The sequence below is a fragment of the Athalia rosae genome, chromosome 1 (assembly GCF_917208135.1).
Source record: "Athalia rosae chromosome 1, iyAthRosa1.1, whole genome shotgun sequence".
Lineage (NCBI taxonomy): Eukaryota > Metazoa > Arthropoda > Insecta > Hymenoptera > Athaliidae > Athalia > Athalia rosae.
In genome coordinates, this window is record NC_064026.1 from 11,531,160 (window position 1) to 11,555,324 (window position 24,165).

Genomic DNA, 24,165 nt, shown 5'->3' on the forward strand with positions numbered 1-24,165 from the left:
TGTAACCTGGCCCCCTGACCCCGGCCGATTTGTACATTTTTTTTCCTCGTCGTTCGTTTCACTCGTGGAAACGGCGTTCCTACCGATCGAGTTCGGCGAGTCGTACGAAAGTTTGAAGAAGAAAAAAACTAACTGTACGTATATGTTTTAAGTTTTTTTTTTTTTTTTTTTTTTTTTTCTCTCTCCGTTTTGAAAAGCATGCGGAAACTTTGCTCTCTGGAATATTGGGGAACGGAGCTGATACTGGAAAATAAATCCCCGAGAAAGCTAAGTTTGCACTTATGAAGATCAACGAGGAAAGAAAAATTTGAAGGGAAGTATTTCGTTTTTTTCTTTCCTCCTTTTATCTAATGTATACTTGTACCCGTAAAAATCGCTGATATTTCAATCGGCTCGCGGGTGAAAATCAATTTTTTCATCCAAAATGATAGTCGGACGTACCGTTGTGCATCACAGTTAACATGCGCCACTATTTGTTTTTCTTTCTCGTTTTTTTTTCTTCGAGTTTGACAAACTAAGAAATTCCCTTGTTTTCTCGTTCCCGAATCTAGAAACTATGCAGCAAAGTTATCATCGTTGTTGAATGTCTGTTTTATTTATTTTTCCTTCGTTACAACAAACTCGAAACAATGCTAGGAAAGTTATGGTAGTAATAAAATTTTCCCTCAGTGCGCACGCAGCTACTTATAATTTCCACCCCGGTGTTCCGTCATCATACACATTTGCCGTGGATTAATTTTTTTTCTCTTTCCTCTCAGATTCCGATTGTATGAATTTTTTTCTTCTCCCCATTTTCCCTCCGTCTCGTTCTCATTCTTACGTTTCATTTTCCATCGGACGTCCTTCGAGTCTTCTTCTTCGCCGAGGTATTCGTGCGGGTATCGGGTACACGCTGCGCACACCTGCACTGTACGTACATAGAATCCGGGGTAGCGTGAAAAGCGTAATGAAATGGGGACGAGATTTTTTCCCCCACCGCACCGATTCGTACCGGCGGCGGCTGGTATTACGTCACTTTCACGATCACGTCACGTAGGAATCTCGCCCTCGTTTGTTCTTCGCTAAAGACGAGGGAAGCTTTCGAATTTTGGCTCAAGACCCGGCCGTTCCTCTCAAAAGCGCTTTCAACCTTACCTCTTCTTCCTCTTCCTCCTCCTCCTCCTACTTCCCCATCCTCCGCCTCTTTCCGATTCGTACCAACCGAGCGGTTTGCTCGCAACCCGATCACCGGGTCACGTATTTCCCCAGCGAAGCGCAGGAATCGAAAGAAAGAAATGAGAAAAAAAAAGGAAGGAAAGAAAGAAAAAAAAAACCATTAGGAACGAGAAACGAGATGACGAGTAAAACAACGGGTTGATCTCTGCTCGGAAAACTGACGATATTCCGGTCCGATTGAATCGGCGAGAAATTCGCTCGTGATTTTCGTCGTCGAGTCCGAGGGTGGTACGTCCTTCTGGCGTTCGAGTTGCGGAATCGTCGGCGATTATTCCTTTGAAAATAATAAGAATAAACGGGGCGCCGTACAGACCGTGACTTTTATCGGTCGTGGCGGCCAAGACCTTGTCCGTTGAAATGTAAATTTATGTTAATCTCAGGGGGTATCAAATTCTCCGTACCACTGCTGCGGACTCCGTGGTTCGCGCACGCCAAGTAGTGGCGGCCTCGGCCCCCGCGCGGTGCGAAAATGTGTATTCCAAGCAGGGAAAAGGGAGACTGACAATCAGAATTTCGTTCGAACGAAATTCCGAGATCCGCATCGACTACTCATCGACGAACATATTGTCGACTTGTAACGGAATTTTCCATTACGCGTGTGTACAACCGATCTTTCTGTGGGATATCGAAAACGTCTAACATTCGTACGGGAGCCGGAACAAAGTTGGAATCTGTTGGTTAAGCGACGTTAGATCGCGCGTTCTCCGCCATGGAGTGGCGAAAATTCAAGGGTGGGTAGAGCCAAAAGTTTCGACGACGCGACGCGGAGGGTTCGTTTTGTTCCAGTGACACGAAGCTCGCGGACTTGCAGCGTACCCTAGACCTCAAGTCCGCCGATTCTCGATTTCTCTTCTACCCTCTTTTTTTCTCCTCCTATTCGCGCTCTGTTTGTTTGTTTTTTTTTTTTTTCACATCGCCGCGAGGACCGCGGCGAAGGGCTCGATACCGCAGAGAACCCCTATGCGGAAATTGGCGGGAAATGAAAAAGTATGCTATCGTCATTGACGCGGTACCATGTGGTTTCCTTCCGTAATCTCGGGTCTGTTTTCCGTCCTCCGTTTTTTATTCGTTCTTCTCGTTTCGTTTCGTAGCCCGGCTTCCGTCGACTTTATTACGCCCGACAAAGGGGCGCTGCAGTATCCGAATATTTCATTCGAACATGATTTTCGGTGATAATGCGAACGATGTGTACGCGGATACGAATACGTATACCTGTGTAGTACCGCACAATGCACGGTACAGGGTTACGCGTTACAGAGCGGGCTTGAAACATAAATCACATAGTCCGGGAAACTTTAGTCCGGTATAAGGTGATTTATGACGGGGTGGGTAGAAGCAACAGCAGAAACGCCGAGGTCTGTTGCCTCGTAAGCAAATTGACGTTGCTTCGTAACGTATACTCGGGCTAAATTTCTATTCGGGAGTTTCAAAGTCGATACATACGCGGATGTGCACGCGTAACGTCCTGAGTTTCGCCTTTTCCTCTCTCGCGGCTGCACCGAATTCCCTCTTTTTTTTTTCTTTCCCTTCCCGTTTCATTACCCTCGTGAAAAGAGGAAACGGAGAAAAAATCTCGAACCACGATCAAATCGTCCGAACGATTCGGAATGGAAGTTGCACGCTGCGAAGTATAACGAGCGGGGGTGGAGGTGGGGGATGGGGGTCGGCGTTTACTTCTGACCCCGTCCACGTTGCGTCATTGATATTTTTAATGGTCCGTAATTAAAAAATGTACCACGTTAATTGCAATTATAATCGTGCAGAGGTATGTACGCGATACCGCATCGCGTTTTGTACGAGAACTCAAAGGAGATGTACCCCTCGTGCGCCGCCATTGTGGTCTCTTCTTGCTCCGCGCTGCCGCTCGTTTCTGTTTGAATTTTCTTAACCGCGTACCACGCGTTGAAATCCCCCCCCCTCTGCTATTTTTGACGACAATGAGAAGCCGGCTATACGGCGAGGAGTATTTCACAATTAGTATTAGCGAATAATAATACGAGCCGAGGGTGGAAAGCGAACGGGGCAAACGTCAGCGGCGATTTTACGTCGTTCAATCGCGTGTCCTCGGAGACGTCGTTGTTAAGCTCCGATGATTTATTCAGCATCGAACGAGTGTGTGTACGCCTCTCACGGATTAACCTACGTCTAATTTTATAACGTTGGCTGCGCAGTTTGCTCGCGAGCGAGCGAAATTCGGCGATACGTCAACGTTACGAGGCGATGGAAAGCGTCGAATGGAAGCGTCGAATTTGGCCCGATTAAAATTTCCAATTTCCAATTTATTATTCTTCTACTTTTTCTCTCACTGTCTCGGAACGCAGTAGAAAATGAGTTAATCTAAAATCGTATAATCCCGAAAGATTTATACCGCGTATTAAATCAGAACGCCTGTCTATTTCGTGTGGGGGGGGGGGGGGGGGGGGGATGTGTGATTTTCGTTGATTTATTTTTTGAAGAATAACGTTCGCCCGGCGAAATTGAAATGCGACTAACGGTTGTTGCAACGGAATTTCGACGGAACGTAACAAATCGACGAAGAAGAGGAAATAAAATCCCTCGGATTCCACGTACGTTATAATGTGTGGAATATTATTAGATTCGCGATTCCCATGGGCACGAAAACAACGTGTACGTACAAACATGAGCAGCAACATCAGCACCACCGTTGGATATATGATAAAATATTAACGAAAAAGGGTGTGCGATATATGTTACATGTAACAACTTATGCATAAAGTATCGTAAGCACCAAAGTTTCGAAATAGACTTGCGTGGGAGGTCCATGGAATATTAAAGACTGACAAGGTCGATATCTCCCAGCTATTACGTTTCCACCTATGCGATACGTTGGGCGATACGTTGTCCTCTCTAACCGGAATTATTAATCGCGCGAAACTATAATGATCATTATTTCAGAAAATATCCGCGCAACAATTAAGCGAAAATTGAACTGAGTATTCGCATGTATTTATTTATTCTCAATTTTTTCTTCTTCTTTGTTTTCGAACTCGTTGAGTTTTTCTGAAAAAAAATTCTCAAAGCCAATAGCAGTGAAAGTTTATTTATTTCGAATAGCGGGGTGAATGATTATTTCTTTTTTTTTTTTTTCTTCTTCTCTATATTATGTACAGTACCAGTGCAAAAAATAAACTCCAAGTTTTATAGGTAGTCGGAGATAAATAAAAAAGCGTGCTGCATTACCTACCCAGCGGGGGTGTTCAACCACCGTGAAAACACGTATATATATTTTTTTGTTTTTTTTTTTTATATTTGTTTTTTTTTCCACCATTATTAGCATCATTATTATTCTTTCTCTTCTTATTTCAACCGTCACTGCCAGTTGAGAAAAATGTCTAGAAAGAAAGAAAAAGAAAAGTAAAATATCTCTCCGCAAAACGAATAGCCCCCCCGCGTGTATATATCTTTACTATAACCCCCCGCAACTTCATTTCGTTCTCCGCTGCAACTATACGTAGTAGTTCTTTTATCACCCACGTTGCATAGATATACATACCCCGCAACCAATGAGAAAAAAAACTGAAAAAAGCTGAAAAAAGGAAAAGATAACGTATTACCATTTTTCTTCACCCGGTAAAAACTTTCCTCCTCTCTCTTTCTCTCCGGATTCTTTTCCTTCTCTCGTTTTGTAAAAATCAATCGAATGAAATTCGTTAATTAGCGACCATTGTAGATAATAAGCGCGGTGTCGAGATCTTTGTTTTTTTTCTTCAAAAATGTCCGCTCAAACCTCGAATTATTGTTTGAAAAATCGTTGGATGAAAAAGAGAAGAAAAAAAAATAACCAAGAACCTTTCAGCGCGGTGAACAATTTGCGAACATTCCAATCGATGCGGACTTAATTCGATCGACGTTTTACGAATAGGCATATAATACCTCATCGATACGATCGTTGCGATAGCGTCGATTCGATCGCAATGACGAAATGATTCAGTGGTACGTGGGTTCGTAGGGTATACCGACGTTATATGTATATCTATCGGCGATAATAATTAAGGCTAGTCATTTCAAAGATATCCCCGAGGACTATACCTAGTATTCCGAAATAGGCTCTGGCGGGCGATACCTACACGTCGTAGTTCCACGTAATTTCACCCATAAGACACCTAGGCATGTACCACCCGTGTAGGCATGTACATGTACGTACGTACATAATACATATATTTACACATAGACCCGATACGTATGTACGTACACAGTGTTTGAAATTTCTCCGGTCTAGTACTAGCAGCTGTGACGCAATCAAGAAGGAGTTGGCCGCATTGCGACTATGACGTAATCGTGATTCGCGTGACAATCTTCGCCGCACGCACTTACAACGTTCAATCTATCCCACGATTATTACGAAGTTGTAGCCGTGCACGTGGGGAACATAGGCCAGGTTAACACGTTCGACGGATAATCAGCCAATTCACGTTCCCCCCTTTCCACGGTGCGCGGACGAAAAAAGTATTTCATCCCCGATTACACACGTATGGGATCTGCATTTCAAAGTGATCGAAATTACGAAAATCCCACTTTCGCGGCTAGGAATGAAATTTCATTCGAAAAATTTTTCGCACACACTTCGTCGGATTAACGCGTGAGAGACGGGGTGATGAATTCGTTGAGTGAATAGGAAAGAGAAAAAAACGGATAAAAATGAATAAACGAACGAGAGAGAAATTGTTCGGAAAACTTCTGGCTCGGGTCTAGTTTTGCGAAGAGAAATTTCACGCCCCCGCCGACTATTTTTAAAACAACCTTCGACAAGGGGAATTAATAAATAAGAAGATAAAAAGTACGAACGAAAAAGATAAATTGGACTCATAGTTCAAAGCGTGTATACCTGCGTATCCATTATTAGTTATTCAACTTTTGACGGTTTTTTTTTTTTGAGAAAATTTTTTACATCATTTCTCATCCAGTTTCTCGTCTGAAACGTATAAAAGTTCATATATAATCGAGTAGGCAGCGGGAGACAGATAAATTCTGTCGGAGTAAAGAAAAAGAAGACAAAATAAAAACGAATAAATGACAGAGGAAAGTAAAAACGGATTCTTCGTTTCGATAATTTCTTCTTTTCTTTTATCTATAATTCTATCTCTTTTACGAAGATTTGAGTGAAGCGAAAGACCGCGTTTTTGCGTTTTTTTCTGACGAATTCTTTGATTCAACTTCTTTTTTTTTTACCTTATCGCGCCCCGCATGCAAACGACGCAGTAAAGAAAAAAAACAAAAAAAGAAATCATCCGAAAAGGAGAGTAAACGAAAAAAATAATAATCATGCGGGTGGATACGACATATAGGTATTATTATACGTGTACAATAGTACAGGCATTTATTATACCTGTAATATTAACGATGATAATTTTATCGTAAAAGAACGGTGTGATAAAAAAAAAGAATGAAATAAAAAATAGAAGCGTGTGACCTATAAAGGAAAGGTCAATACAACGATATATCGTATGAATAGCGAAAAAAGAAAAACAAGAAAAGGATCGAATTTGTTACTCGGTTTATTATACCGGGTCAGAACCTTTTCGCGATTAAATGCCTCGTAGTCTATTGTTACTCACTGAGAGACCACGGCGGACGATCCTGTTTTCACCCTCCTCTTTACCTTCACCCCCCACCACGGGAAATCGATTAGCGTGCGACCGAAAACGTCCTCATTGAATTATATAATTCAAAACTCGTCGTCGGCGTAGCGCCAACGTTCCTCTTATTTTTCCTCCTTTTTTTTTCAAATTTTCAAATTTATTTTCTTCACCTATCATCGCGTGACGGAGACACGTGATCTCCCGATTAACTAATTTTCATCAATTGATCCGGACTCGATATACCCACGCATTTTTATAATGTTCCTTCCACTGGGTAAAAAACAATAATGAATCGTCGGATTATTATCTCCTCGCGTTTCACTCGAAACTTTCGAATGAATTTCGGGAGCTTAAAACTTCTGAAAACAAGCTACACCGTGAAACGAATCATCAAAGTTGAAAGAATCGCGGAAAAAACTCGGTGCAGTTTTTAGTGACTTTTTATTGTTGTATTCGTAATCATTATTATTGTCGTTGTTGCTGTTATGTGGGTCACGCCCCTGCGGATGATGATAATGGGAATTACGAGTAGCGTGTCAAAGTTTTATCGAAAAATAAAACGGAACGAAGCGAAAAAAGGGAATAATCTACCGTGACATGCCGTCGAAACACATCCGTCAACGGATCCCACATGAGAGCACTTGAGGTTACCGCCACTCGTTTTTGAATTCATTATCGAAATTATCCTCAAAACGAAGTACGTATCACGTTGCTGTACGCGGGAATCGCGAATTAAGGTTGAAAATTCAGGCGAAATTTCATTTCCGTTTCGTCCACGTTCGCGGAGAGCGCGTGTGATGGCTGAATTATGGGTGTAGTAGGTACGGTTACGGCGAAGGTAGAAACAAAAGAAAACGAGTAATCCAGTTTTCAACAGCGAATGCAATGCGAAACTCAATTCGTATACATCAAAGGTACAACGTATGTACACGTATATTCAGTCGCGTGATACTGATGTAAAGGAAAGCAGAGGAAAGCTGATATTATTTTCTCTTACACCGAGTCGGTTTGGCTCGTTTGAAAATTACGCTCGAATCGGGATCTATATAGATATATATATACGTTTCAGGTATCCTCTCGCGCTTCTTTTCGTCCCTTGTTGTTTTTCGATATTTTTTCTCTCCTTTCTTTTCGTTGCGAACGCCATTAGCTCTACTAGTTGATAACCTAATTAAACGCGAGGGGAGTGCTGAAAGTGGTCCGATAACTTAATTTTCCGTCAACCTTTAACCCAGTTAAAATTGTTCATGCTACCGATTGTCAATCAACGGTCGCACAATGAATCGTTGTCGATTCCAATGAACAAAGTTTGGAAAATCAATCGGACCAGAGGAACCACCGACTGTATTCGCGATCTCTTCGATGATAATTGTTTTTTTCGGAAACTTAAATTTCGAAATTTCATTCGTCAATTCTCGAGTTCGTCCGAACTTCGATACCTTCACGGGCCACGACCTTCCGTTTCTTGTTCTCTCTCTTCTATCGGTCGATTCGTTGTTCACGAATCGGAATCTGGATCGTTTCGGCGCGGCTTCTTCGTCATGCTCTTCGCGGCTGAGGGTGCGGGAAAAGGTCGAACGTCTGATCAATGAAGGTCACGGTCATCGCGTCCGACGGAGGGGGTAGTTCCGCTTCGTTCCGCGCCGGACGATCCATTGTTACCTACCCTCCGTTGTTCGGATTGTCCGCGTAATTCGGTCGCACGTTTACGCGCACATCGTACACACCGTTGTACGAGTACCTACCGCGCGTACCTAAGTAACGTCAGCTGGAAACTTGCGAAGATCTTCGCAAGTTTCGAAAACTCTTGATGTAACGCCGACGACGCCCCCGCGCCCCCTCGTACCCTCCGCGTACCGCTTCAAGTCGGACATTCGAACGACCCGAATCAACCAACCGCACCCAACCCCCGGACCTTTGTGAACCCTCGTGACAAATCACTTCTGCCGTAGGTACCAGTTACCCCATGAATCCTTGAGAAGAGCGATTCGTTCGCTTCGCCCAACTGTGTAGAGTGACGTAGTACCGAAATTCAGTACGACGTTGCAAATAAAGCCCATAAATCGAAAGTTTCATACCCAAGATGCCGCGGGGCAATTAGAACGCGCGAAACGAGCGATGCGAGAAAGATCGAGTTCTCGTTGTTGAGAAATTCGTCGATCGGAATTCGATAAATCGGCGCATTGCTTTTTCACTCCGTGTATATAAAAACGTACACGTATACACCTGTGCGCGCGATATATACGACGAGAGAATCGATCGTTCCCATGACCTACCCTTGGGTAAAATTGCCGTAGATTGTCGGATCGATAAAAATTGTCGCCCTGAGTGCTCCGTAGGCGTACGTAACGAGCGAGACGAACGTGGAGAGAAGAAAATCGCGAAATGGACGAGATTTTCCGCAACGGGAATCGGCGAGAGTTTAATTTTACCGCAGTTCCGTCTACACCTATGAACCGCACGCGGTTTTATATCGATACGCGAGACGCCGGAAGGTAAATAAACAACAACCGGGAGATGAGGTGAATAAAAGGAAAGGCGAGAAAGAAACAACGAAATCTAGTGGATCCGCCTGTCCCATTAGCGGCGGCGGCCACGGAATCAGAATCGGAAGAGGATCCCTGCCGCGAGAACGAAGAGAACAGTTTATTGTTATTGACGAGAAGTAGAAGTAGAAGGGTGGCTGAAAGTCTCTCGACCTTTCCTGCCCGCCGGTTTCACCCCTCATCTCGAGAAGTGCTGCGAGAAGAGTACGTTTCTATGTACGTACGAATGCATGTCGGTTAACGTACATGTATGTATAAAGCTGCGTGGGGGAAATGACTAACGGAAATCGTCAGGATGGCCCCGACTACGTCTCAGAAAAATAATCCCATTCTCCCCGCGATCTACTCGCTCCGCGTCGCAGCCGATAAACGCGTCGCGTTAAAACAGTTGGGAAAAACCCGAAAAAATGTCGACGCCTCGCGGGCGCCACTTGCAATTTTCCGGACACGCGGAAAAATTCCACCGTTTCCAAAGGGAGGTCTCGACTCCCAAAGTACTACACACGGTAAATCCTCGGGTCTAATTTGGCATTATTAGACCGACCCTTGAAGCTCTTGAAAAGGTTCCGGTCTGGTGGTGAGGGAAGAGAAGAGAAGAGAAAAAAAGAAAAGAAAAGAAAATAAAGGAAAAAGTAATGGGTTTAAAAGCCCCAAAGGAAATGGAGAAGGGGAATCGAACCGAAGGGAAAAAAAAGGGACGGACTTTTTCGAACGGTGGTGATATTTTTTTCCAACTTTGAGAAATGAAAAAAGTACGATAGAAAATAAAGTTGGGAAAAAAAAAATCTATAAGCCGATTACTTAAGAGTGACCCGAGCGAGTTTAAGGGGGACACTTTCGGTTTCGTCCGTCTCGTTCAAACTTGACAAAAGCCCGACTTTATCGTTTACAGGGTCGTTCGCGCACCCATGTATACATACAGGTATATTCCGGGATTCGGTAATAGGGATTTTCTTCGACCGTTGATGTGTGAGATTTATTTTTTCATAGTTTCTCGTCAGACGAGATGTCGCGAGAAGCTGCCGCGTGAGTTGCGAAGTCAGTTTCGAGCGTTCGAGTGATTTTTCCAAAATAAAACAAATAAAATAAACAGAAAGAAGCTCGCTCGGAATTACTTGAAATTTCTACAACCGATACGAATAAAATCCTTAGCTGCGGGGACGAGACGTCGGCGTAACCGATCACGCGCGAACATCTCTTTATTATAGAAAATATCGCGCGCTTCGATAGGATTTCATTTTGTATCGTAACAATAACGCGGCAATATTCCGTCGATCCCGAAAGCTCACGCGCCGCGCCTAGTCCCCCTTGATATTCGAAGCTTTCGAGGCGAGATTTTTTCATTCATTTTTTTCACCGGCGCGGAATAACGGTCGCCGGTATTCGTTACACCGTCGCGTACGGACGGTCTGCGAAAACTTATTAACGCAATTGGATTAAATTTCCGTTGCCCCGTGCAGCGTACCTGCGCGAATGCAATTGATTTGTTTAACGAACGCTACAGTCCGCGCGACGGGATGCGAAAGTTTCAACAGATTTCGGGCCCGGCATCTAACCCGACCTCGGCTTCGATCAATTCTCGCGTCACTCCCGATTCAATTCCTGCCGGGTATCGAAGAGCTTTCACGTACTTTTTCGAGGTCAGATTAGAGACGTGCATACGCACATGCAGTCTCCCTCAGGCGTCGGCCTCGTCGGACCTCTTCTCTATCTTCCCTACGCGTTTTCTTCTCGTAATCTTCCCCCCCACATTCGCTACTCCTACATCCACCTTCCCCTCGACATCGTGATTTACAACAAGAGGGTACCCCGGTACCACCGCTACACGGTGGGAGCTCCTCGAAAGCTTTCGAGCTTAACCACGTGATTGATGTGTCCTCTTCCCGAATCATTACTTGAAATCGTTCGGCTGTATAGCTACGACTCTCTTTCGGAAGAAGTAAACCCGTTACCCCGCAGACTGCTCAGCTTTCCATTTCGTTTCGTTTTTTCGTCTCCCATTTGCTCGTCGGTTTTTATTTATTTATTTTATTTATTTATTTTTTTTTGTGGTTCCGTTCCGTCGACGGATGCCGTGCGATAAGGGGTATTCCGCAGCGAGTAGTTCCGCGGAAACGAAGGCTGAAAAACGACGTTATTGTTCCATTAGCTCCAATGATTTTTCTCGTTGAACGTCAGCTGACGATGTCGCGGGCGATTTGGCGTCGAACGCCCCGTATACATTGTATACACGGCTAACATCGTCCCCCGTGCGTGACATTATTCATTATGCGATCCACGTTCCGGTAATTTATTCGAATTTGTTCGATCGGATATGAAAAAAAAAGATAGATATTACGGTAAATCGAGAAAAAATCGATGCGGAGAGGGATAAAATGAAAAAACAAAAATGATAAAGAAAAATCGTTATACGTGCATCGTGTACGTACGGATTTATCAAGCGATTGTACCATCTCGTCACGTGCTCTCAATATATGTACATTCGCGTACGTACGTATATATATATAACGCCATGTACTCTTCGATCGACAAATTAGGCATATGCATTGTCGGATTTCTCACTCGTACAAAAATAACATCGCACGGTTCTCGATCGAAAGAAATCCGAATCTTGACGCGACCCACGAAACCTAACGACGTCCGAAAGGGGTGACGAAATTTTCATTTACATCTTTTTCTTTGTTTTGTTTTTTTTTTTTTTTTTATTTTCACTTTCATCGTAGAGGCGCAGCCGGTTTTGCGGGTAAAAGCTTCATCTCTAATTAAACAAAATGGCGAAAGATAGAGAGGTTTCGCGAAACCCGCAAAAGGTGGGTGAAAAGAGAGAGGGAGAGAGAGAAAAAAAAGGAAGTGAATAAATAAATGAGCGACAGCTGATCTCCCGTCTCCCGAAGACTTTCAAAATGGAAAAAACCTTCTGCTCAAAAGCAACGTTAGCGAACGAAGATTTGTAAATCTTTTTTCAAAATTCAAACGAAGACTTCGTCTTTCATTCGGAGCCTCACGGGTAAATGGAACGTGTCTCCGGATTTTATTTTATTTTCCAAATTGCCTCTCCATTATTTATCCGCGGGTACATCACGTGTGCGTATTTTATACACCTTTATGTCATTTTTGCAAAATTCTGCGGTTGTAAAATGTCCGTTTGAAAAACCATGTGAAATGTGGCCGGAAGTTGCAAACGCTCTGTACGAAGCTTGTTCACTCGCCGCTCGTATAATATTTCGAATTTCTGACGTGGACTTGGATTTATTTTTAATAAAATCGTGCCGCACGTTCCGCCGCAGTCCGGGGGAAACTCCGTCCGATCTTTTATCAATTCTTAATTCCCATCCGTCTCCCTATTCTCTCGAATATCAATAATAATTCCGAGTTAAGTTAGCCTGACGAAATGGATTCGGGTATATATATATTATGATAAAGGTGTTTGTTTTTCGTAACGCCCGGGCGCGTCTCTCCGTGTGGAATACTATCCATGCAAATTCTTACCGCCACTGAATAAATATTTTTCGTCAGATCTCGCGCAGACATTTAGAGTCCCGTTTGAAAACTACGGATCCTTTCCGAATTTCTCTCAGTTCGAATAATTTTGCGACGAAACAAAAAAAATCAAACTAATTAATTAATCTCTCCTTTTTTTTTTCTGATCAATTTTTCATCGTTCACTCCTAAATCTCCAAACGTACGTTACGAGGATTGTAAAAGAAATTAAAAACTAAAAAAAGGACGAACATGCCCTCGAGCTCGATTCGAGAATTCCTTTTTTTTTTCTGGTTTTTCGTCTCCCCGTGGGGACGAAGTTAATTTTGTTGCATCGCATCGATGATCGAAGGCTCGCGTCGAACGAAGAAATTAGTTTGTCTTTTGTTATCGAAGCTCCAGCCTCAGCTCCGGGGTGAGCTTCAGCTTCGCCCGAAGCTTTCCGCTTTGTACGGAAATAATTTTGGTCGATCAGTGTGACGCGGTGAATGTAATTGAATCGTGAGAATGTATAGTCGCTTTTCCGCGCTTGGATATGGGTGTGTACACATACAATCGTCATCGCTGGAGGCGAGGCGAATACTTTGAAGCGCGACTTAATTAATGCGTGATTCTCCCGCTTTTCCCATTCCCTTTGGCGACGGGTGGAAATAAAATTTCAAAAGAATAAAAAAAAAAAAAATGGAGAAAAAAAAGGTGGCCTAGGTACGCTAATTCGTGCAACGTATAGGTAATTGAAAATCGACCGTTCTGCACACAGACGCCAATCAACGACGTCTGATTAGAAAGCCACGTTGAATGGCTGGCATACGCGCGTCATGTGCACGTTTTGAGGCAAAACTTGACTTTTTCTCTTCGTTTGTCCACATTCTTTTACCTTCTGCTTCTTTGAACGACTGACGGGTGGATTTTAGAGGAGAACAATTTCAATGTTTGAATGTATTATGTAATTTTATTCGACGATTGAAAAGTTTTTTTTTTTTTTTTCCCAATTGCCAAAAGAATAAACCATTCGAGGTTTTTTTTTTTTTCCGATTCTTTTTCAGATAAAATTGAGACAGACGGACGGACGGGACACCGTGTGCAACTGCGAATGAGCGTAGGTTGCGTATATCCATACCGAGCTTTTGTCATTTTTATGGCGAGACGCGAGACTCGTTGTAATTATCCAGACAGAAGTTTCGCCCGGCGTATACCTACTCCGTTTTTCGTACTTCGTACAATGAGACGTAATTCAACAACCCTCAGGCTTTGCTCCTCCGAGTGTATAAAACAATGTTTGGAGGAGCAAAAACATCCTAATTCCCTGCTTCGGATGTATCAGAATGGACCACCCCACCCCCTACCCCTACCCCACCCCCTACCTCACGTACGTCACGACCTTCAAAATTTTCACAAGGATATAATATAAAAATAGCCCGAGTGGGCGTTATGCGGATATCCGGCGTGTATATGTAACGTGGATGAAAAAGAACAAAAAATATAATCAACAGTTTGATGTTTCGATGTAATAAAATTTTTTGTAAATCGCGCGAGGATTCGATCATTTATTTATTTTTCATAAGCTCATCTTACTGAATCTTAGTGAAAATTATTCCGGTCTAGTTGGCATGTGGAATTGCGGTTTTTTTTTTTCACCGTCTCCGTTCCGTAGGCGCCAGCAGATTTTAATAATTCTTGATCAACGTCGACGGAAATTAAAAAAGAAAAAAAAAAAAATCAAATAAATCAAACTAGAGATGAGACAGAGACGGAAAATGAAAGAAGTGAATGATGAGAAAAAATCGTGCGAAAATGTGAAGAAGGAAATCCGTCCCGTTGACAATTTTTTTCGTCTTCCGTACTTACGCGCAGGTTTATTTGAATAGGCTAAAAATTTGTCGTCGTTGCAATGCTTAAAGATGCGGATGAGAACCGCGATATTTCAAATTGCAAGGGCTTCGCTCCTTCAACGATCCGAAGGTGGGAATCGTCAGATTTTCTTATTTGACAGGAACTCCGCAGCAGGTATTGTGTGTAGCGCGGCATTCTAATTGGTTAATTATACGAACTCGGTTTAATCGGAATTGATCGTAGGGCGATACAGGGGGGGGTTGCGGGTTCCTTTCTTCTATTTAACTTGACAAAGGCGAATTTGCCTCGATAAGGATTTACGATTTAATTGTCGACGGTTAAATTATTTCTGCGCGATATTAAATTTCCCAAAGCTGATTACGCGGATATATATCCGAATGACGAGGAAATGAGACGGAGAAAAAATGAGACGTACAATCGACAGAGAAAGGACGAAAAAAAAAAAACAAACAATTCACAAAATTTCATTACAGACATCGAAGATATCTCGCCACGGTACGAAACGTTGATATTTCCGTGCACGGGGACATTTACCCGAAATTTCGAGTTCTACTAATTGTGAGTCTGCAGCAAAGAAGAAGAACCCCCCCCCGCCCCCTCCCTAAAAAAAAAAAAATATATATGTATAAGAAATTTTTCTGTTTGTTTTTTCTCTCGCTCTCTGTAAATCACAGAGTCTTGTTCTATACGAGACACCGTTTTGTCTCCGCAAAATGAAGCTGACGCGAAAAAGGAGTTTTTTTTTTTTTTACTTCTCCCGAGCTTTTCATCCCCCATTGAATAACGAGCTCCTGCTTACACTCTGCTGGGTGAAGTCTGAGGAATTTCCAACCGTCAATCTCACGTCTCTCAGCAAATGCTTTTAGGCTCCACGACCACATTAGGTACACGTTAGCCGCCAATGGCTGCAACGAGTTAAAAAGCGAACAGAGAAAAGACAACGACTCGGTTCCACCGAGGGAGCATCGAATTTTATTTTTTCTTTCTCCTTCCTTTTTTCTCTTCCCTCACGACCTTCTTACTCTTGCGCGTCATCGATGTATTCGTAATTTGCGGAGAACGATATAACGAGGATACGAGACAGAAGAGAAAAAAAAAAAAATATCAAGAACAAAAAAAAACCGAAGGTAAAAGAAGAAAAGCGGCTCGTTATATTCAAAGCTTTATCGTAACCAATCCACGCGCGAATATATTCGGTGCAGAAAATCGGTTCCTCTTTCGGAAAGGCCCTTCACCTCCCTCGAATGAATAATATTTATGAAGGGGGTAGGTTAGGTACGAGAGCGGAATCGTGCGAGCGGAGGGGGAGGAACGGCGGAACGAAAAAAGGGGAGGTGGTGGCGGAGAAAGTGAAGCTAACGTACGAGAGAAAAGGAACAAGGGGGAAGCCTCCTGCTCTCCACCGGGGGCGGTCGAAGTCAAGTAGGTTACAGAATTTTAGTGCGACGGAGCGTAGAGGCAGCTTTGCTACGGGGTTGTTTTCGCGTTGGGCCAGCGTCGGTTCTCGCCCGGGTCCAGCCTCGGCGTCCTCGTCGGGGGGGGGGGGGGGGGGGGGGCAGAAGAGGAAGCGACGGGGAACGAGGGGGAGGGGAGGGGTGGTGAGGGGAGGGGAGGGAGTTTCTCCCGCTCAGCCGTGCCTTCGCGTCCGGGCCATTACGGCGAAGAGGCACGTGGAGGTGGCAAATGGATTAATGGACCTGCCGACCAGAGGCCTGACCGCATGACTGCCTCTCCTCGGGTGCTGAAAGGAGACCTTAATGGTCCCTGCAGTGTAGGGAATACCGGACGCGGTCCGATCGACTCGTTTTTCTCGTTCCGAAATAAAGGAAAAAAAAAATAAAAGAGAGAGAGAGAAACGAGAATGATGAAAAAAAAAAAATATAGAAATAATGATAATAAAAAAAAAGGGAGGTCCCGCGAACCTTAGCGACGCGGATATCTGGCGAATCTAATTACCGCAGCTTTGCCCACCCCGAGAGAGGAGATCTTCGTAAACGCGGTTACGCTCGATCAAATTTTCATACGACACGTAGAGCCCGCCGCCGCCGCCGCCGCCCCTGTTTTTTTTTTTTTTTTTTTTTTTTTTACATCGACACGCGTAACTCGATCCGGTAATTCCGTCGGATATATTCGCGCGTGAGAAGAAATTGAAAAATTGAAATCCACTCTCGGAAACCTGTAGACAAAATTTAAGTCTTTAGCGTATCACGTTTAACGTTTTTATTGGCCCATGAAAAAGCCGGGGAAGATATAAAATATACATTATTTCGCCTCTCGCAAATACACCGTCGTCGGTTATCTTCTTCTCGCTTTGTTTCTTCTCTCCTTTCTTGCGTCGGGGAACCTTCGCCCCTCGTATCAGAATCTCGAATGACCTCGTACACACGCGTATCGACCCCCCTTGAAAGTGAATTATTTTACAGCGAAGGTGTTCCTTGAAAAAAAAAAAAATCTCATTTCAATCGAAGGTAAAAAGATGTCGGAAATGAAGGGATGGAAAAAAAAAAAAAAAACGAAAAAAGAGACGAAAATTCGCCGTTGGCTCGCGCGTTATTCTTCGACGAATCGAATCGGAATTGAGCAATTAAAAGGGTTTCGGAGATGCGAAGACTTCATTTGCCGTCGGCGGGGCGTAGGTGGCGCGAGATAACTTGAGGGTAGAAATGCTCAATTAGTGAATTTCATCGAGAGACTCGAAGCGTCTCGCGGATCACCCTACGCCGTTTGGGTGGGGTAGGTAGGTAGGTAGGTACAGCGGGACGGGAAACCGATAGCGCTGACGACGCGCAGTCCGTCTACGTCGCGTCGGGGCCAACTGCGTCGTTTCAAAAACCGAGTAGGAAAAAAAGGTAAGAAACAAAGTCGAGCTTCTCTCGGTGCGCAAAAACTTTGCAGGGTGCAAAAATATAACGTTAGGTTATTCTTACACATATATTCAGGTACGCTAACCACGCACTAGTTTCACGGTATAAAACGTACGCCGGCAGCTCGCCTGCACCGAAAAACCTCTCGGAATTCGAGCCGACGAGGTTTTCCCTCTCGTCCTTTGCGTTTCGTGCGGCGCTTAAGCGAGGGTCGGGGCGAGAGGAGGTGAAGCACTCCGGCGTTCTCCGTAGCCCCTGCAGCAGCCCGAGTCGACTCGCTGTACCGAAAAGAAGTTTGTGCCGTTGGTTTTCCGACGCGCCGCGTCACTTTTACCCCCCGCCGCACGTTATTCAAATTTACAGTACACGTTGAATGTTGTCCTCTACTCACCGAGTAGTACGTAAAATGTTTCTGACCCAGACAACGATTCTGTTTTTCTCGGGCGCCGCAGGAGGCGGAAAAGAGGCAAAACAAAACGGAGAGAAAGAAGAACAACCGAAGCACAGCCCGCGAACGTGCGACCCGTGAACGAGGAGCGGTAAACGAAGAAGACGAGGCGAATATAACGCGCTCTATTTTTCCCCGCGGTTCATTATCGTCGTCGATGAAAAATTTTTCACCGATTTTCCGGTGAAAATTGACCGGAAACGATCGAGCGACGTGGTATGCATACAGCGTCGCTGACGCAACCGTCTAGGAATTTTGGGGCAGACGGCTAAACAACACGTGGGGATTAATATCGGATATCCGACCGTAATAGGATTTGTTTCATCAAACTAGATAACGGTTTGACGAGCCGGTTAATCTCTCCATTATATCGCAGTCGCGGGCCTACGAACTTGAATGGGTATATTATACCTCCACGGTTATATATGGCCCGTCAGGACGTCCGCCTAATCGCTGCGATATAATTCGGAAATCAGATACGCGATATGGCTGGAAGTTTCGAGAGGAAAAAGAGGTAGGATCGGACGTACGGACGACACACCTGTACGGGTGTGAGCGTAGAAGACGGCGAGGAAATTCGTTGCGCCCATATCGGAATGGTCGATGAATTTTCTTTCCGCGATAGGGTTTTCGCGTTCGTTAAACTATAATTGCGAACGGTTAGACGATTCACTTTGTGTACGTACCAGCTGTGCCCGGGTACGTAGGGTCGATTCAAGCTCGTCGAAGCTCAATTTGACGTCCTTCGACCCTCCCCCGCCGTCTCACCCCCGACTTCCGGCACACAGAGACTTTCAGTCAATCTGCGATCCCGCGCCACGACGCGAAACTTTCAAGAGTCGGATTTACCGAGAGATCGTTATTCGAACCTCAGCGACGTCGTGCGGCAACAGAGATTCCCATGTACCGAGATAGTCGTGTACAGCAGCAGGAGCAGCAGCTTTTCTACGACGTAGGTATACGTCTAATAGGGAAGGAAACAAGAATAGACACGCGGCAGTCGTCGTGTTTCGCGTGTAACCCCCGTGGCAATCGAAGCTCATGAAGGTTTGCACGACCGCAAATAGATTCCATTGACGGATATTGTATAGGTGTAAAGGGACGCGGGGTCGCCTAGCTTCGGGTGCACGTTTCGAAGTCAATTATCTACGAGAGGATGAGAGGGGGTGGGGGGGCGGGATGAGGTGTACGTATACGCCCGCCCTAATGCATATTCAATACAACTCAGAGAATCGGCGAACCTTACGTCGAATGTATAAGATGTGTGTCAGCCATGTATATATTATCCGGATACAGAGGAAGGGGGGGGGGGGGCTTGTCGGCCACTCATACCTCGGATTCCCTTCCGCCCCCTGAATTTAATCTACTCTTATCACTCCGACGGATGAAACTCGACACTGAATCACTTTCTGGATTTCGCTCGTAGTGCGGCTCGCGGACCCAATCATCGTATAAACCGCGAAGAGCTGCCGCCATTTTGCGATCACCCCCCGTACGCTGGGGATGCTTCACGTACATCGATAAATACGGACCCAAATAATTGATCACCTGCGATCGGAGAGAAGAAGAAGGAAAGCGTTTCATCACTTCTAACTTCTAACTTAGGTTGTGTCATTTTATAGCCGATTTTCTATCTTCTGTATCGAAACTGGTTTACATCGGAGGAGGGATGAGGGTGGAGGGAAAACGACGATAAAACGTAATAATAACGATAGAATAGAAATCGGGTTGAAACAACGTGCAGGTTGTGTACGTTGATTTTGATGAATATTTGCCGTAGTATTTTACTCTAGTATTTATGTATATATATAGTTTGGTACGGTTGAAACAACTGTACCATAGAAGACGTGTACTTAGGAGTTTCAGATGTCTTCTGCGCGTCGTTATCCTTTTTGCCTCGATACCGTACCCAACTTTACCTGGTTTTACGATACGCTGTACACACGTAGAGTGGGTACAGTAGTTTCTTGCCGAGTATTTCAAAGCTAGCTTGATAATTCCGCAAACAAACTCGTTGGTGTACATCACGAGTAGGTATAGAGTGTACGTACATACGCGCATACGTCTCTCTCTCTGAGGCTTTCAAAGTTCCCCGAGTTTATACGTGTGTACCGCGGTAAAAGGAGTAGGGAGATAAATGGAAAAAAAGGAAAAAGTTATAATACGCGTAACTCTTGGGACGAAATCAATGTACGGTAGCGTGTGCGTTCGAAAAAAAGTCGAACTCTTGGGAGAAAAGTAAACTTCGGTTATTCGAGGAAGCAAAAAAAAAAATAAAATAAAAAAAAGAAAAATAAAAAAGAAAAAAAATAACTCGGAAGACTATACGAGCTAATTGAAATTAGCGCACCAGCGACTTACCGCCACTCTCCTTATAATTAGTCCCTGACCCATATTTGGCAAATTAATTTTACTAGAGCATGATTACCGCTTTCGTAATACCGTTCGTTATTAGCGCTCGCGCTGCAATTATCGCACTAATGGACTTTCAAAGCGTCGAATATAAATATAATAGCAGCCTGCACCGCGCGCGCTACTTCACTCTCGAACGATCCCACGTGCACTTATTCGTCATAACGTCCGATGAAGAGATTCGTCGCATCTAGTGGGTGCAAAATAACGATGACGGCTCCGAGCCCAACTCTCGATAAAATCGAGTAACCCACTTTGTTTCTAGGCTCGAATCGTTGACGAGCTCACCCGTAGCGCGATGAGTACGAAAGCGAAGCCAAAAGTAACGGAAGAGGAGGAGGAGGAAGAAGAATTTTCCCGGGAGACAGAGGCCGAGAATCGAGGAACAAAGAAATAAATTAGGGGCAACTTAGGGGTAGGAGGGAAAAATTGTACGAGGAGGAAGAGAAATAAATAAGTGAAAAGGAAGTAAATAAAATAGGAGGAAATGAAGGGGGAATATCCGTTCTGGCAAAAGCAACGAATTAATGGAATCCCGTCGCCCCCGGCACCACATGTAGGAGAGTAGTGTGTATATTGGATTTCCAGTCGCGTTTACCCCTCGCAAATCCTAGAGGAAGAGGGTAGTTAGTTCCAAGTTAGAAGGCCGGTTTCTCTCGGCTGTTACGAGACGTACGTTGAATACAATAACCAGTTTTCTGACACGTCAGATGTATCCGGAGAGAGTTAAAGACGGAGAAGGAGAGTGGAAGGAGCTGTTAACCCCACGAAGTAGTTTCACCCGTCTATCGCGTAACTCACCGTCTCCATCGCCCTCTACCAAGCCTCAAAATTCAGAACGTCAAAGTCGCTGATCGCAGACCCACGAAATAATCCCACTGATGTATTTGGCTCGGATGAAAAACAAGAATTATATCAATTTCAACAGTTACGAATTTTTTCGTTTCATTTGCTCGTACCTTTTAAGTTTTCTCTTTCATTTTCTTTGATGATTTTCTGCATTACACCTCCTGGAATATGATAATCATTATTATCGAGCACCGGAAATCGAGGCTGTGGTTTTTCAATTTCTAAATCTCTCTTAGTTTTTTACTGTCTATTTTTAGGTTTTTTTCATTTGAACAAAAAAAAAACCGGAACAAAATAAATTCTTTTTGCTTTGTTTCCCGGGGTTAATTTTCCCCCTGTGAATATGTGGATTTGGATGTGCATACCTATGCCTATATATATATGAAGCTATATTGTACGTAGCACAAAATGCCAGGATGGGTAGTTTTAATCCCCGAGGGTGTATATATATATACCATTGAAAATTCATCGAATAAAACATCGCCCATATCGTACCAGACCTGGCAGATGCCATACACCCATGCCATATGGTTGACGGAATTTATCGAGGGAAAATTTCACCGAACCTGTACATTTTTTTCCAATTGTTTTACATCAGCGAAATTGAAGAGAAGAAAAATTATGTCGTCAAAATTTTGTCAATTATTATCAGCGTATTAAATGCGCTTCAGATTTCGCATTGATGTAGAAAAAAACTTAAGAAAATACGTGATGGCAAGTTGAAGGGGAAGTCAAGGTGAAACCAAGAAACAACGAAATCCCAGTTTCGATAACGTAAATACCGATATAACTTACTCGACTAAAAACCATCCCGGACGTAAAATATGCCCGATTCCTCATCCTGGACCTCCATTTTATTTCGCGTACCCATGCGATTTTTCTTCTTTCATTTCACGTCTCTGTTTTTTGGGAATTTTTATTTTCCGCCTCCGGAGTATGGGAGGGCGGATGAACGGGATGAAAAAAAATTCACCGGATGAACCAACTCGAGCTTGAGAAAGTGCTGTAAGGCCTAGACCAATTAGCGACTCGATCAGATTTCTTGCGCTATCCCCTTTTTTGTTCTTTTCCCTCTTCTTTCGCGAACCCTATACCTTGTCGTACCCCCTACATAACGTATCGCACGCACTAACGACTGTACAACATTTTTGGCTTCGTTTAAATTTCAGACAAACACGGGCAATGCTCGACAATTCGAAGTCAGGTTGTCACGCTTCTGTTGCACAGATTTTCTACAAACAACCGTGAACTTTACATACCCATGTTTGCATATATATATTCGTTTACCCGATCAAGCAATCGAAAAGAATATACCTGTATACGATATATACATATACATTTGGTTATAGGTATGATAAGTATGTAAATACGTGTACCTATATATCTATACGTTTGCATAGCATGTTTGTGTTTGTTTTCAATTCGATTTATTTATTTAGTTTTTGATTATTTTTTTCTTGTACCTTTGGTTTCGTTTCGTTTGGTTTTTTTTTTTTTTCTTTCAATTTTTTTCATAATTTTCTACAGTGAAAATGTTCGATACCAACGAATACAGGTATGGCTTGTTGAGATATACTTTCCATTTTTTGAAAGGAAATGTTTCCAGATTCGTAGTAGTGTCGAATAGGTATAACTATTAATTGAAAATCTTATACATGCGGGTTTGCATCGATTCGAAAGAGAATAAAGAAAAAACAAAGAAAAAAAAAAAAGACGCAGTCTCATCTCGATCCAGTTAGTGATTAAACTCGGCCAAGATGAGACTTTGATAAATCGACCGTTCGCTCACTTATATTTTTATAAGTCAAAGTTCATTCTCCTCGACGGTCTTATAAGAATCTTTCCACTTCTGAATTTCTTTGATTCGAGTCAAGTGCGAAATCATCGCTCTCTTTCACGTCCCGAGATGGGGGAAAAAACGTAGCCAACGAAGAAACAACAATCGCGTTAAAACAAAATTAATGGATCGACGTAACTACATCGGTCCGCAGGTAATAACGCACACATCGCAAGCAGACGCGTTGAATTACGATGAAAAAAAAAAATATATTTCGTAAATTGCAGCGGTAATTTCACGCGATTTAGCCACTCGTGCGCACGTAACGTATGCGCGCTAATTAGACTTTATCATATAGGTATGTACGAGTACGTTGCACATGATATGTATATCATTTCGCGGACAGGTACCTATCTAACTGGCTGTATGTGACACTTGTTTCGCCTAGCGTTGATAATTATGTGAAACACCTGCATTTATCGGCAACAAACTCGACGCGTATGAATGCATAGCCGCGGTTCGTGAATTATTCAGTAGGTAATATCACGGAAATCGTTGAAGATTAAGTGAAAAGAGAGAAAAAAAAAAAAACAAAAACGATTTTCCATTATGCACAGGATCTGCGCCGTTCGATTCGTAATTGAGTTGGAAAACACGTTTGTACGAAAACGAATTGAATGGAAAAAAAGAAAAAAAAGGAAAAAAATGGATCAATAATATCCAATGAAAAATTATTCCCCCAGTGCAGATACAATTTTCATTCGTTCGATTTCTTCTTTTCCAAAAATTGGCAAAAAACGAGAAGGGAAATAAGAAATGTTAATTTTTACGCTTTAAAATTTCATCGAGGCTTGAATTACCCCTCGCAAAATTTATAATTTCATATAATCATTTGCTTTTGTAGGTTTCCCTTTTTTTTTTTTTCTCGTTTTTACTCGAAACACCTTTGAGACGAGAAAGGGGAAAAAAAAAACAGAAACAACCGAAGAGGGTTGATCCCCGACCGAAAAGAAAAAGAGTGAACAGAAAGAGAAGAAAAAAACTGCACGATCAGCTAATATAGCTAATTTTCTTTTATTTTCATTTCTTATTTTATTTTGTTCTTTTCTCAACACACACA

The 24,165-nt window shown here is 43.3% G+C and overlaps 1 protein-coding gene across 3 annotated transcripts in view; it reads left to right on the forward strand.

The window, feature by feature from the left end:
* LOC105686992 (latrophilin-like protein LAT-2) overlaps nt 1–24,165 on the forward strand; it is a 53,593-nt gene that overhangs the window by 8,292 nt on the left and 21,136 nt on the right. The gene's annotated exons all lie outside the window — the stretch shown is intronic.